This window comes from Camellia sinensis, chromosome 2 (assembly GCF_055761805.1).
Source record: "Camellia sinensis isolate YWXY chromosome 2, ASM5576180v1, whole genome shotgun sequence".
Classification (NCBI taxonomy): Eukaryota; Viridiplantae; Streptophyta; class Magnoliopsida; order Ericales; family Theaceae; genus Camellia; species Camellia sinensis.
The window spans coordinates 102,226,418-102,240,955 of NC_138962.1; the positions used below are offsets into that span (position 1 = coordinate 102,226,418).

General features: G+C 38.3%; 1 pseudogene across 1 annotated transcript in view; it reads left to right on the top strand.

Annotated features, from left to right (window-relative positions):
• Window positions 1–14,538, top strand: part of LOC145820239 (nuclear pore complex protein NUP107-like) — a 244,678-nt pseudogene that overhangs the window by 86,039 nt on the left and 144,101 nt on the right. The window lies entirely within an intron of this gene.

Consider the following 14,538-nt stretch of genomic DNA (forward strand, 5'->3'; position numbering starts at 1 on the left):
ACTTTTCAAAACACGTCTACTCAGTCATCCCCCCAGACGTCCCCCGGACGTTCGGCCGATCGTCTGGATGGTTGACCGGAACAGTGTTCATCTTTTTTCTTTTTTCTTTTTTTTTTTTTTTTGTGGACTTGTTATTTTTATATTTTAAATAAAAAATACTTTTGAATTTTTTTAAAAAAAATATATGAGCTTTGAATAGAATTTTGGGTTGTGTGTTTAGTTATGAGTTGTAAGTTTTTGAATCAAATATCATATGTCACATCATTCATTTCAAACTCAATTCAAAACTCTTTTCAAAACTTATAATCAAACAAATTTTCTACACTCAAATCATAATTCCAAAACTCATAAACTCAAAATACAACTATATTATTAAATCATAATTCTAAAACTCTACCGAACGTTACCTTGGTTTTTCACCTCCTAAAATAATAATTCTAATTTTATTTCTAAACCTGCGGGCAAATTAATAAGCCATGGGCATGCATTTTATTCTCAAACTCCCACCAGTAGAATGATACTTGAGTATATTACAGAGAGATATAAGCACACACATCATTAGACGAATGAATAATGAACTTGAATTCCCAATGATGGAATGAGATCATGAGATGGGGCTGTTGGGTTTCTTTTCTAATCCTCTAAATAAGGTGAATCATTCAAATTTTATGGATCTCCTCATGAGTCATGCATGGCTCATGGTACTATTGACTCTCAGACCTAGGTCTAAACCCAACCCAATTTCCAAGACAACCATTTAAAGTGACAAGAATTATCTGCAAATTTTGGCTAGTTTTCAATATCAAAAGGCCTTATTTCACCAAAGCAGTTCCACCTTTCCTTGTTTCATCAGTTCTATTGTTATGAACCACTATTTTCATTAACAACTCTCCTGAGCAATAGTACGAATAAAAGCGAAGAGTTGTTTTTGTTATCTAATAATTTTATTTGAACACCTAAACTTAATCATCTAGCTAGCATTTGGACCGACTATTGGAGAGAGGTAATTGGGGCGCAAGATCCTCAATTGAAAATTCGTATGTTCCTCTCTGTTCTAACTATGAGAACTCGTATTTAATTATTTTCAAGATATGAATAATAAATTAATTTTATCTAAAAACTATTTAATAAATTTATTAATGTATAAATTAATTAGAAACTATCCCAATTTAGTCACTAACAAAAATATTGTTAAGAATAATAATTTTATGGGTATTCAATGGTTTTTGTTTTGTAACTATTTTTGTAAAAGATTCAACTCAATAATTACTCTTACTAAATATCTTAGTTGAAAACTTCATCTAATTGATTTTTAAAGAACTAAAACACATACACATTTATATAAATTTATCATTACAAAAATAATAATAATTGCATTAGGTGGCCAGTAAGGGTGAGTCACCCTACCGCTTGTGCCTTTGCATGGAAAGCCCATTGTCATGACCCAAACCCGTCCTTATAAGTTTAGCATCGTAACCGGCCAGTAATCCTGAGATTACCGAAGGCCTCTGAGACAGATTAACATAATATTAGGGGCTAGCGGAAGCAAATAACAAATATACAATGTCTATTGAACTGTGCAGATTTATATGAGGCATAAAACTTTGAACTTTATATACATGCATTTACACATCATCATATATATAGGCTAGACAAAAAGAGACTTAGCCTTAAATACATAATAAACAAAAACACTTGCTAAACCAAAATAAGAAAACAAAACTTGAACTTTATGCACATAGCTATAACAACTTGACATATTCGGAACCTTCACATGAGGCACATAGGTTGGCTAACAAAAACAGATTCCAGGCAGACACTTCTAAGCCTGGTCACACGCCTGATCACCTACATACATAAATAATACAGTGAGCTGGAGCCCAGTGAATAATAACAAAGTAAAGGGTTTTAATGAATGATGTCTATCACAGGGTCAAAAATCAAAGTTTATATCAGAAACAAATTCTTATCAGAAACAGAGTCCTATGCATAATCAGATTTCAAATCAGAAACAGATTTACATATATGTTCATATTCATATTCATATTCAGATTTTGCATAAGATCATAAGCGCTAACAGATCAGATACAGAGCATTTCCATAAAGGAACTTCCGGTACCAGGAACAGATAACATACTTAAGCCATGGTATTGTTACCCTCGGGCGAGGGCCATGAGACCATGGTATTATTACCCCCGAGCAAGGGCCTTATGCTCATAGACCACGGTATTGTTACCCCCGAGCAAGGGCCATGTGCTAAAGATGCCACAAATACTTGCTAATATATGGACAATCATTAATTGATACAAAACATAGCATTTCAGAAAACAGATCATTTCTTGTCATATCATGTAGGAAAATACTTAAACGTGAACATAGTTTTACAAGGTTATTACTCACAGATAGCTCCAAAAGTATATCAGACATATTTCACAAATCAGATAGATCAGGCAAACGATAGCGCATGACCTACACAAACACATAACATATACACATAGAAACACAATATCACTTCCTTGATCAAACTTGACCTTTCTTGTCTTTTTCTGTCAAAGTAGTCTGAAGTTCTACTACGCTTATTCTTTCTTACTCAAATGAATCGGGTTCTTATTTCACATATTCTTTCATTACTCAATGTGGAGAAGTAAGAAATAATGACATACTTAAAATGAGGTTGTTTCCACATTTATTATCTAGGACTGCTTTTACATAGTTCATTAATTTACCTAGTAATTCAGTCCATACTTGGGTGGAAATGGAGAGTCAATTTCATGCCCAGTTCTGTAGAACTGAGTTTGAAGTGACTTTGGTTGATCTGTCTGAAATGAGGCAGAAGTTCTCTGAATGTCCAGAATAATTTATTGACAGATTTAAGAGGGCAAAAAACAAGTGTCGAATGTACATGCCTGAGGTTGAAATTGTGACAATGGCTCAAAATGGGTTAGAATTTGAGTTGAGAAACAAGTTTGAAGGGATGGAGTTTAGAGACTTGTTTGAGTTGTCATCTAGGGCAACAAGATATGAATCAATACTTAGAAAGGAAAGACATAGGAATGCAAACTCTTATGGGACTTATTTCCAACAGGTTGATGTGGAGACAGAAATTGATGTGGATATGGCTCACGTGGTTGGCAAAAAACCAGTGGTTTGTGGGACTTTGAGGAAAGTAGACAAACCAGTCAACATGCCAACAACTCAGCTAACCAAAAGAAATGCAAACCCCATATTTAGACAATATTCTTTTGATTTGTCTAAAGCTAATGGCATTTTTGATGAACTATTGGCTAATAAATTTTTAACATTATCTCCTGGACAAATAATTCCAAAAGAATAAGACAGAGGAGGAAATGAGTACTGCAAATGGCATATTACTTTTAGGAATTCTACCAACAATTATGTAACTTTTAGAAATTATGTGCAAGATTTAATACAGAAAGGGCTACTGAAATATGCATAGAATGAGAAGAGAGTGATGATAGTGGACAGTAATCCCTTTCCAGAAATGGCACAAATCCATATGGTAACAGCTAACATTAAAAGGAAGGCACCAAATCCAACTATTTTGTTGTTTGATTTGGAGAGAATCCATAAGGAGAAGCAAGAGAAGGAAAAGAAGGTGGTAGATGAGGACAAGTTTGTGTGCTCAAGGTGTGGGACTGGAAAGGAAAAATTGCAAGCCATTTTGGCTGACAAGTTGAAAGAGAGTGTGAAGGATCATGGCCTAAGGTTTAATACCTTAGGTGGGGGTGACCTTCAAATTTTCAATAAAGAGAAGTTGTTGTTTAATGGGCAGGACCCTGGGATCTTTGGGCCTGTTGACAGGTCATATGGTGAGGAGGATGGTCCATTCTTATTCAGATGGTAGCCTGTGTATCCTTCTCTTCATGGAACAGAAGGGGTCAGAATCAAAGTAAGGCAGTTGAAAGATCAGAGACCATCTAGTGGCCCTAGTCATATTCAGAGGCCAACATTTATGCCAAGACCATTTCAAAGGCCATCTATTGGCCAAGGTCAAAGGTTTTTCAGACCAGGGTAGTTTCATGGTCAAGAGGTGAGGTTTCCACAGGCTTATCCCCCAATGTAACCAAGGATGATGAAGCCACTAGTGCCTACACATGTTAGTTGGTAAGGTGTGACACATCCAAAATTTACTCTGTCGGGGTGGAAGCCTATAGGCCCAACTAGAACTCAAGTGAGAAGGAAGCAAAGAAAGTTTCATGCTATGTTTTCAACAAAGGAATGAGATAATCCAAAGAGAGATGACCAAAACAATCTAATTTGGAAGATAGAGAAAAAGAAGGAAGAGTGTGGTGAGTCATGCAAAATAGAGAAAGTAGTAGATAAGATACCAAAAAAGATCCTTCTTAGGAGGCAGCTGGAGGAGATATCTAAAGCACTCATGTATGATGAGGAGAGTGAAGAGGATGAGGTAATGGCTGATGGGAATGCTGTGGTAGCACGCAGTCAGATGAGGCTCCTGTCGACAGCAAGGAAGACAGAAAGGAAGATATAAAGTTTAACAGTTCTAAGGGCTTTAGTGAGAAGTTAGATGCAATCAGGTTTGGTTCTTTGCCTGCAAACCCTGATTGTAATATGATTCTGGTTTTACCAAAAAGGTTTAAGGCAAAACCTAGGCAGTTAGAAACTTTCTTTTACTTATGAAATTAGATTAGATATCTAAGAGTGTTGTCCCTTTTTTTCTTTTCTCTTAGATGAGAGCAAGCCCACCTCAAACAAAATGATAAAAAGAAGGGGGGCAGACTTGGTTCACTACAGGATAAGGGCTAAACTGGGATTATTTCATCCCAAAGGCGAGAAGAAAGGACTTCTTTTACTTTTAGCTCATTGTCTGATGAAGAGTCCTATAGCTAGTCTGTTACACTACTTGGATTTGCATCTTGTATAATGGGAAGCCCCTCTTCGTTTATTGCCTGGGTGATAGTAGCAAACTGCAACTGGAAGGTGATGTGGAAGACCTGTTAGAGCCTACTGTGAATATGATAGAGGTGAGTAAGTCCAAAGAAGAGGCTAGTAAGTCTATTAAAGTAATTAAAATTGGCAGTGGTGAGAAGGAGGTACTCCAGTCACCTAAGCCAGAATTGGTAAGGCACCTGAGACCTTTGTATGTGAGTGCACACCTGAATAGTTGTCCTTTGACCTAGGTGTTAATTGATAATGCGGCTATTGTGAATATTTTGCCCACCAGAATTTTAAGTGTGATTGGTAAAACTATTAATGATTTAATCCCTTCTGATGTGTCTATGAGTGATTTCTCAAGAGGATCATTTGATAGAAGGGGAGTAATTGCCTTGGGAGCAACATTTTTTGTGATTGACTCCACTTCAAATTACAACCTGCTGCTTGGAAGGGATTGCATTCATTTTAATGGTTGTGTGCCTTATTCTCTTTAATAGGCTTTAATTTTCTTAACAGTAGAAGGTCAAGAAGGGCAAGGCATGGAGGTTTTCTGGCAGAGGCAAATCCCTTTAAGGCTGATATTCACAATGTGGAAGCAATGTTGTGTACTGAAGAATTCAACCCTGTTGTGCTGGAAAATGAAGAACTAAAATCCAAGGGAATTGGACTTACTTATGATCAGTTCCAAAAATTTGTTGAGGAAGGTTCTCGACAAATGAGCCAAGAAGTGGCTAGGCTAAGTGTCTTGAAGACCAAGCCTATAAATGAAGTGTTGATTGAAGACATTACCAATGAAGATGAAGAAAAGTGAGAGTGAATGTGATTCTGATGTAATTAAAAGTACTTTTGTTAGAATTTTCTATTTCTTTTTAGAGAGGAGGTCAGGTGGTATGTTGCCCCACTATTTTTGGGCAGAATGTGTGGTAGATGACAGCCCTCTAGATTATAAGGAGGTGTAGTATGAGAATCTAAAGGCAGCTCCTGCAAAGCTTGATGATCTCAAGGCTCTTAGGCTGATGTGCAAGACCTTTTAAAGGAGTTTAATTTAGGTGATGAGGCTTGTAAGAGGCCTATTTTTGTAAATGCTTTATTACCTAATGAATGTAAAGTCAAGCTAGTTGGCTTGATCTCAAATTATTCTGATTGTTTTGCATGGAGTTATGACGAGATGCCAAGACTAGATAGGTCCTTGGTTGAACACAAGCTACCAATAAAATCAAATTTTGTGCCTCATAAACAACCTCCACGAAGAATGACAAATGAGGTCACTCTCATGGTAAAAGATGAAATTGCAAGGTTGTTAAAAGCTGGTTTCATTAGAACAGCCAGGTATGTGGAGTGGCTGACAAATATAGTTCCAGTTCTTAAAAAAAATGGAAAGATTAGAATGTGTATTGATTTCAGGAATTTGAATTTGGCCACACCTAAAGATGAGTATCCCATGCCAGTTGCAACTTGTTAGTAGATTCAGCTGCAAGGCATAAGATTTTGCCATTCATGGATGGCCATGCTAGATATAATTAGATCTTTCTTAGCCTAGATGATGTTCATAAGACTGTATTTAGGTGCCCAAGGGCCTTAGGAACTTTTGAATGGTTGGTAATGCCTTTTGGGCTTAACAATGTAGAGGCTACCTATCAGAGAGCCATGAATTTTATCTTTCATGATCTAATTGGGAAATTCTTGGAAGTGTATATTGATGACGTGGTAATCAAGTCAGATGAGTTTGATGAACATTTGGACCATCTTCGACAGGTGTTCCAAAGGATGAGGAAATATCAGTTGAAAATAAGTCCCTTGAAGTGTGCTTTTGGGATGTATGTTGGTAATTTCTTGGGTTTTTTAGTCCATCAGAAGGGGATAAAGGTGGGTATAAACAAGGCTAAAGCTATTAAAGCAACCCAACCTCCATCCAATAAGAAGGAGATGCAAAGTTTCCTTGGACAAATTAATTTTTTAAGGAGATTCATTACTAATATGGCAGTGAAGACTTTAGCTTTTTCTTCTTTGTTAAAGTTAAGGTCTGATAAAGACTTTAGGTGGGAAAGTGAGCACCAAAGGGCATTTGATGCAATTAAGGACTATTTGTCTAAGCCTCCAATCCTGATGCCACCCATTAAAGGGAAACCTTTAAAGTTGTATATTTCAGTAGGAAAACAGCCAATTGGGTATTTGTTGGCTCAGGACAATGAAGAAAGGTGTAAGCAAGCTGTTTACTACCTAAGTAGGAAAATGAATGAAGCAGAATCTAGGTACAGCTCTGTTGAAAAGTTGTGTTTAGCCTTTTATTTTGCAACCATCAAACTGAGGCACTCCATGTTTCCTACAGAGATTAATGTGATTGCTCAGACTAATGTAGTAAAATAAATGTTATCTAGGCCAATTTTGAGAGGGAGACGGGGAAAATAGTTGTTGGCCTTAATTGAATATTGCTTCAAGTATGTACCTCAAAAAGCTGTGAAAGGCCAGGCACTAGTAGATTTCTTGGCTAAGCATCCAAGTAACCCTGTCGAGGTAGATGTGTATGAGGTATTTTCATTTGGGAAAAAGCCATGGAAGTTAATGTTTGATGGCTCAAATACTGAAGAAGGTGTTGGTGTTAGGGTGGTGTTGGTTTCACTCCAAGGACAGGTATTTCAGTCCTCATATCAATTGGATGAAACTCAGGTGTTGTCAAATAATCAGGCAGAATATGAAGCCTTGATTATTTGCCTAGAATTGGCAAGAAGTCTAAGAATTTATAGCGATCCCGGGTTTACCCTTGTTGTACAGTGATCCGGACATGTGTCCGTGGATGTTGGTAGTTGGTTATTATCGTGTTTACATTCTTTTTTTCTTTGTATATTGAGTTATAGGATGTGTTGGGCAGGTTTGTTACAGGTTGGTTGTGTTTGGGAGCCTAGTGTTGCTGCCCAGAATTTTGGACCTTCGCTCGAGCGAGGAGTTGGTCGCTCGAGCGAGAGTGGGGTTCGTGTTTGGTGGGTCGAGCCAGAGTGGCTCGCTCGAGCGAGCGGTTGCACCTGGTTCTGGACCTGAGAGCTGTCTTTCTTGGCTCGAGCGAGCTTCCTTCGCTCGAGCGGTCTGGGTTTTTCTTCGCTCGATCGAGAACTTCTTGGCTTGAGCGAGAGTTTTCTGTGTCTGGTCGCTCGAGCGACCAAGTCTTCGCTCGAGCGAGCGTGTTTTATATCAACGGACAGCAGCGTCTTAAACATCACTTTTTCACTTCCTTTCTTTGAGCAAAACCTAAATCCGACACTCTCTCTCTCTAAACTTACATTCTCTCTAAGGTTTGATCTCCCTAGGGTGTGAATCTAGCCTAGGGCCTTTGTTAAAAAGATAGAGGGTGTTGAGAGCTTCGATTTAATCTGAAAAAGTTTAGATTTGGAGCACGTTGATCTTCGAGTCTTCATCTCCTTTGTGGCTTAAACTTCGAGGTAGGGATACCCTACTCCTCTCTATGGATTTTGTCTTTAAATTTTGGTATTTTGAGATGTTGGGCTTGGCTTGGTAATTTTGTGAAAGTTTGGGGCTTTTGTGCAATTTTACAAAAGTTGGGGTTTTATTCATAATAAACCTAGATGCATGTTTGGCATAGCGAAATGGAATAAATGTTAAATCATTGGTGAAAATGGGACCTAAGGGTTGAAATGGTAATTATGGAAAATGACCTAATTACATTGTTTGATTAATTGGGATAATTAATGGTGAGAAATGAGGAAATGAAATGTTGATTGAATATCCATTTCTGCATTTATTTTCTGTTTAGAAATAACTGCTTTGGGCTATCGGTGGAGGATAGTCGTGATTGTTGTAGACAATGCATGATGATTAGGCAAACTGAAACTAATCAATGAAATGTGTCATGGAACTTGACGGTTGATAGAGTACATTAACTGTCTGTATTGGGTGATTGTATATAGAACCAATGTGTTTATATATGTTATGTGTAGAGGAGGAGATAGGGGATGTACTCCGCGGTTTAGGGGAAGATAGGGGATGTACCTCTAAACCGGATAGTGTTGGGAGAAGATAGGGGATGAACTCCGTAGACACAGCTCATATGCTTGTCTAGAGAAGTGAAGATAGAGCTTATATGCTTATCTGTGAATGTGGGATATTGTTGTTATACATATCTGTTGAGAATGTAGATAGAGCTTATATGCTTATCTGAATGTGGGATATAGTTTTTATACATATCTGTGGAAATGATGATAGAGCTAGCATGCTTATCTGTTGAAAAAGGGATAATGAAAGGTAACTTAGACTCATAAGTTGTATGACATAAATGTGTAATTTATGTGAATGTATCAGTGTTGACCATCTATCAATTGCTAATATTTTAGTCATTGGTCATGGTTGGTTTAGTGTATTTCTACTGGGCTGTGGCTCACCCTATATGGGAATATCATTTTCAGGTGTAGGAAGCATGCCACCTCCAAGGACATAGCTGGAGGCTAGAGACGGACATACTTTTGTCGCTTAACTTTTGATGTATTACATGTAACTTCAAGCCTAGGGCTTAATGTGTAAACGAGTTAGTACTCTTTTGTTGTAACCAAGTGTTAACTTGGAAAGCTGTAAGCCTGTAAGGCATTTTGTTTTGATGTTAACATGTAATACTTATGTAATGGAACTCTAATGAATAAAAGAATGTGGTTAGTTTATATGTAAATGCATGTCTTATCTGACGGGTTTATTGTTATTATTTTGAGGGCGTTACAGAATTCCACACTTAAAAGTGTTTGGGGATTCACAGATGGTGATAAGGCAAGTAATAGGTCAGTATAAGCTCAACAGTGCAATACTTGGAGAGTATTTAGAACAGGTATTGCAACTAGTCAAAGGTTTTGAGACAATAGAGTTTGAACACATGTTCAAACTTGAGAATAAGGAGGCCAACAAGATGGCCCAAGTAGCCTCTGGTTTGAGAATTCTAGGGTTTCCAGGAAAGAATAGTTACGATTCAGAAGAGAACAATGCCTTGTGTTAGATGTTGACAGTTGTAACAAGGTTTGTCAATATTGACTCTGGAGGTGTCAGAAGATGATTAAAGGTCACATTTGATCAAGTATTTAAGTGAACCAGAAGTAAAAGTGGATAGAAGGAAAAAATATCAAGATATGAACTATGTGGTTATAGGGGATGACTTGTTTAGAAGGACCCAAGATGGGTTGACATTGTTATGTATTGGAGGGTTAAAACAGATGCAGGTCATGATAGAAGTCCATGAGGGCATTTGTGGCGCTCACCAAGCAGGTGAGAAGATGAGGTGGTTGATTAAAAGGCATGGGTATTTTTGGCCCTCTATAAGAAAAGATTGCATTGATTATGCAAAAGGGTGCCAGCAATGCCAAAAACATGGCAGTGTGCAAAAACTGCCAGCTAGGGATTTGCATTCAATTGTCAAGCATTGGCCATTTAGGGGATGGGCAATGGATTTGATTGGCCAGATATTTCCTCCATCATCAAAGCAGCATGCATTCATTTTAGTGGCCACATATTATTTTACTAAGTGGGTAGAGGTAGTCCCATTAAAAGTAGTGAATCAATCTCATATGATTGATTTTATCAAGAAGTACATAGTGCATAGGTTTGGCTTGCCACAAACAATTACTGTCGATCAAGAGACAGTATTTAATGGTGATGAGGTAATGGAATTTTCCAGAGCGCACGACATTCAAATGTTGAACTCATCTCCATATTATGCTCAAGCAAATAGGTAAGCAGAATCATGAAACAAGACAATTAAAGTGACATTAAGTAAAGTAATAGAAGACAATCCAAGAGATTGGCATGAGTTATTGTTTGAGGTCTTATGGGCCTACAAGAATTCAAAAAGGGATAGCATGTAGGCATCTCCTTTTGAATTGGTTTATGGTCATGCTGCAGTTCTACCCTTGGAGGTGACAGTAAGGTCTAGTAGGGTAGATAAGCACTATGACATTCCTATCGATGAGTATGTGGGAGGCCATGTTCATGGAATTACGAGATGTGGAATGCAAAAGGATTGATGCCTTTGATTGTTTGATGGCTCAAAAGAAGAAGATTAAGAGAGTCTATAACAAGAAGGCTAGGTTGAAAATCTTTGGAGTAGGTGACTTGGTGTGGAAAACCATCTTGCCATTGCGAACAAAAGACCCTGAGTTTGGCAAGTGGTCACCAAATTGAGAAGGCCTCTTTAGGGTCCATGAAGTCCTTAGAGGAGGTGTATATCAGTTGGGGTCCTTGGAAGGACAACCACATAGGAGGAATATAAATAGGAAATACCTTAAGAGGTATTATCCAACTATGTGGAAAACTTTCAAAGGAACTTAAGATGCATCCAAGACAGAACAACTCACATAAAGAAAGGAAGTTTGCACAGGAATGAAATATTTAGTACAATAGGCCATGCAAAACAAAGTTTTGATGTTGATTAAAGAAAAGGGTAGTACAATAGTGTACTACAATGACGTGTTAGTTACAAAAGATAATGAAATGCTTGGTGCAATACAAAGAAGAGCAAGGGAAAAAAAAACCCTAAGCTAAGTCTTGGGAAAGAGAATGGCTAGAATGCCCCATTCTGATTGGGCATCTGCTAGCATTGTTTGAGCTTGGTCCAGCTCTGCTTTGACAGTCTGGATTGAAGAAGGACCATTTATGATCTGAGAAAGCATAGTCCTTGCTTCTTAGCTGAGTTAATCTTGCTGCTGTTACAGATGGAGTTTTCTTTGTCTAATAATGGCCAGTTCTGCCACAGGTCTTAATTCTTCAAGTGCAAGTGTTGCAACTTGTTCAGAAATAGCTGAGGAAGTTTGATGACTGAGCTTGAGGGAAGTAGATATGGTTCGAGCTTTGACTAGAAAGTCTTTTTTGGTTTGGATGTCTTTGGAACAGGTTTGAACCATCTCCAAAAGAGTTAGCCATTATGTGGTGATTCTGGCCAGTTATTTTAATTGGATTGGGTTGAAATGATTAGGGGACAAGTTCAAAATAACAGTGAGGCAGGCTAAGGTTTCATCAGGTTGCTTTAGGGCTATTTCTTCAAGTGGAGTGTTGATTAGGTTGATGAAAGTGGTTAAGGTTTGTTGGGTTTCAGTCTGGAAATGGTGTAGTCTTTGAGGAATGGGTGATATTTGATCCAGGTTTTGTTGAAGGGTGGTGAATTCTTCCCAGATATCCTGAGTTAGGATAATGGCCTGTCGATAGTAACAAATTGATAAGTTTGTATTTTGCAAGTAGTAGGAAATGAAGAAATTAAGGTTGAAAGTAGTACCTGCTCAGTAATTGATGGAATGTCTGTTGGAGGCTGGTTTTGTTCAGTAGTGGTTGTGGTGGCAGGAAGAGTTGGTTCAATTGGAATGGTAGTCTCAAGTGTAGGAAAGGCAGTATTAGCATCTGTACCCTCAGGACTTGTCTCTGGTTCATTCATTAGTAGGGGTGGTGCAATGATTGTATCTACCCTGTGGTTTTGAAGGAAAAAGAGAAGTTAGTTAAAGTCAGTAGAAATAAAAAGGGCTAGATGCTCAACCACATTAGTAATTACACTTACTTTGAGTGGTTTGAGGTTCTAGTGGAGGAGACCTGGTGTGTCGATTTTCTGGAGAAGATTGATGACTGGGAGGAATTGATTAGTTGTTGGTTGAGTTGTCAAGGTCAATCCTCTTTGGTTGCCTGTTGGAAGTTTAAGAGTTAGCAGAATTGGATGGTGATAGTTGAGGAGTAAAAACTAAAGGAAAGTTAATGGGTTTAGTTGTCCTTGGGTAAAGAACCTTCATTAGGAAGGCTCTAAGAGTAACATCTTTGAAAGCAATGGAATGAGGTTCAAAATGAGTAGGGGTTGAAGATGGTTGTGGAGCAGGCTATTTTGGGGTTGAGTGTGAGCCTTATTCTGAAGGTGGTTGTCTAGCTGTAGTGGTTGGAGAAGGAAGTAGAGATTGGTTAGTGTTTTGTGGAGAGTTGGAAAGGGTGTCTTCATCATCAGCTATAGAGATGAGGACTCTTCTCCTCTTTCTCTACAATTAGGAAAGTGTCAGTTAAATACAAATGAGAGGAGGTGGAGTGTAACAAGAAATAGTGTTGCCCTGAGGGATTTGGAGCTATTTGGCCAACTATTTGGCTGAGTGTTGTGTCCCAATCACTAGGGTTTGCTTCAGAGACAAGGGTGGCTGGAGGCTCTTGCCTTTTCTTAGCCCTTATTTCTCTTTCAACAGGGGAAGAAGTGGTGATCCTCCTTTGGACCCTTTGTGCCTGTGTATGGAGGCCTGATAAGAAGTCCCTCATTAGTTTGGGGACGGGAGGTGTGTCTTTTGTTTGGATGGTTGGATCCATTGGGGCTTTGCCCTTGTGTTGGTCCCTAAGTAAGGGCTCAGTAGCAGGTTCAACATTGGCTGCCAAAAACCCAAGAAGTTAGTATTCCCAAAAGGAAAAATGAGATAGTCAGGGTTACAAAGTATATCAAATGGAAGGCAAAACATTACCTGCAACCTTAAGTTTAGAAGGTGGTGATGTGGGGCCTTGATTGTCAATGGAAGTGTCTTAGAGACAGGCCTCAAGTGGCTTGAAGAAGATGATGGCAACTATGAGTTTCCACAAGTGATCAAAAGTGGTGGTACAATCTGAGGTAGGTTGGAAGAAGAAGGGACAAAAGTCCTTGATGTCACACCCCAAACCGGGGTATGACCGGCCGTGGCCCGCAGGGCCTTAGCCCAAGGCACACGTAAGCCTAAATACGAATCCATACACATTGAATAACTATAACAAAGTCCACTAATAAACAACCAAAACTCAATCCAGTGACATTTCCATAAGTATAAACGGCAAAACCAACTGTAATCAATACCATCCAAACTTATGGGATATAAATAGCCCGCATATCAAAATAATCCTAAATGAACCTCAATAAAAATAAAAATACACAAACTTGACATAACAATCTAAAACAAAATAAATGAATGCCCTAGAGGTCCATGCAATTGAGTCCCCGCTACGCCATGAGTCCACTCTAAGTCCTTCTAACACCTGGAAATAGTAAACAACTAAGTCAGCTGATAGCTCAGTGAGTAGCAACATGGATAGTACATACAGTTTTGAAAACATGGATCAATTCCAAAATAAGACATATATCACAAAAACTAGATTGGCATACAGTTTGATAAAGAGAATCTGTTTCAAAAAGAAGGTTCCACAGTTCAATAGTTAAAATACTCATGTCTCTCAAGAACATGATAAATGACATTTTTCACTTAAAACAGATTACAACATGAACACCAATAATTTTCTGGATACCAAGAAATAACAAGTAACATGCCACACAGTTCTCAAGGCTATAAGCCCCGTTGGATCTAATACCGAACCAAGAGTGATCCTTAGGGTGGCAACCTGGGCCTTTTCTCTAAGACGATCCGATTGAAGGTCACCTAGTTTAACCTAGGTCTTTTCCTTACAATTGTTGAGCGCTAGAGTCATCACGGCCTAACTCGGATCTGTTCCCTAGTGGCCAGAGTCACCACACACAGTGGAATAATTTCCCTGGACTAAAATACACAGATGGTCTCAATAATCAATACACATCAATTTCGCAAAACATGGTAGTTCACCATTATAAACATTAGACCAAAACAAATAGTTTACAGTATGCCA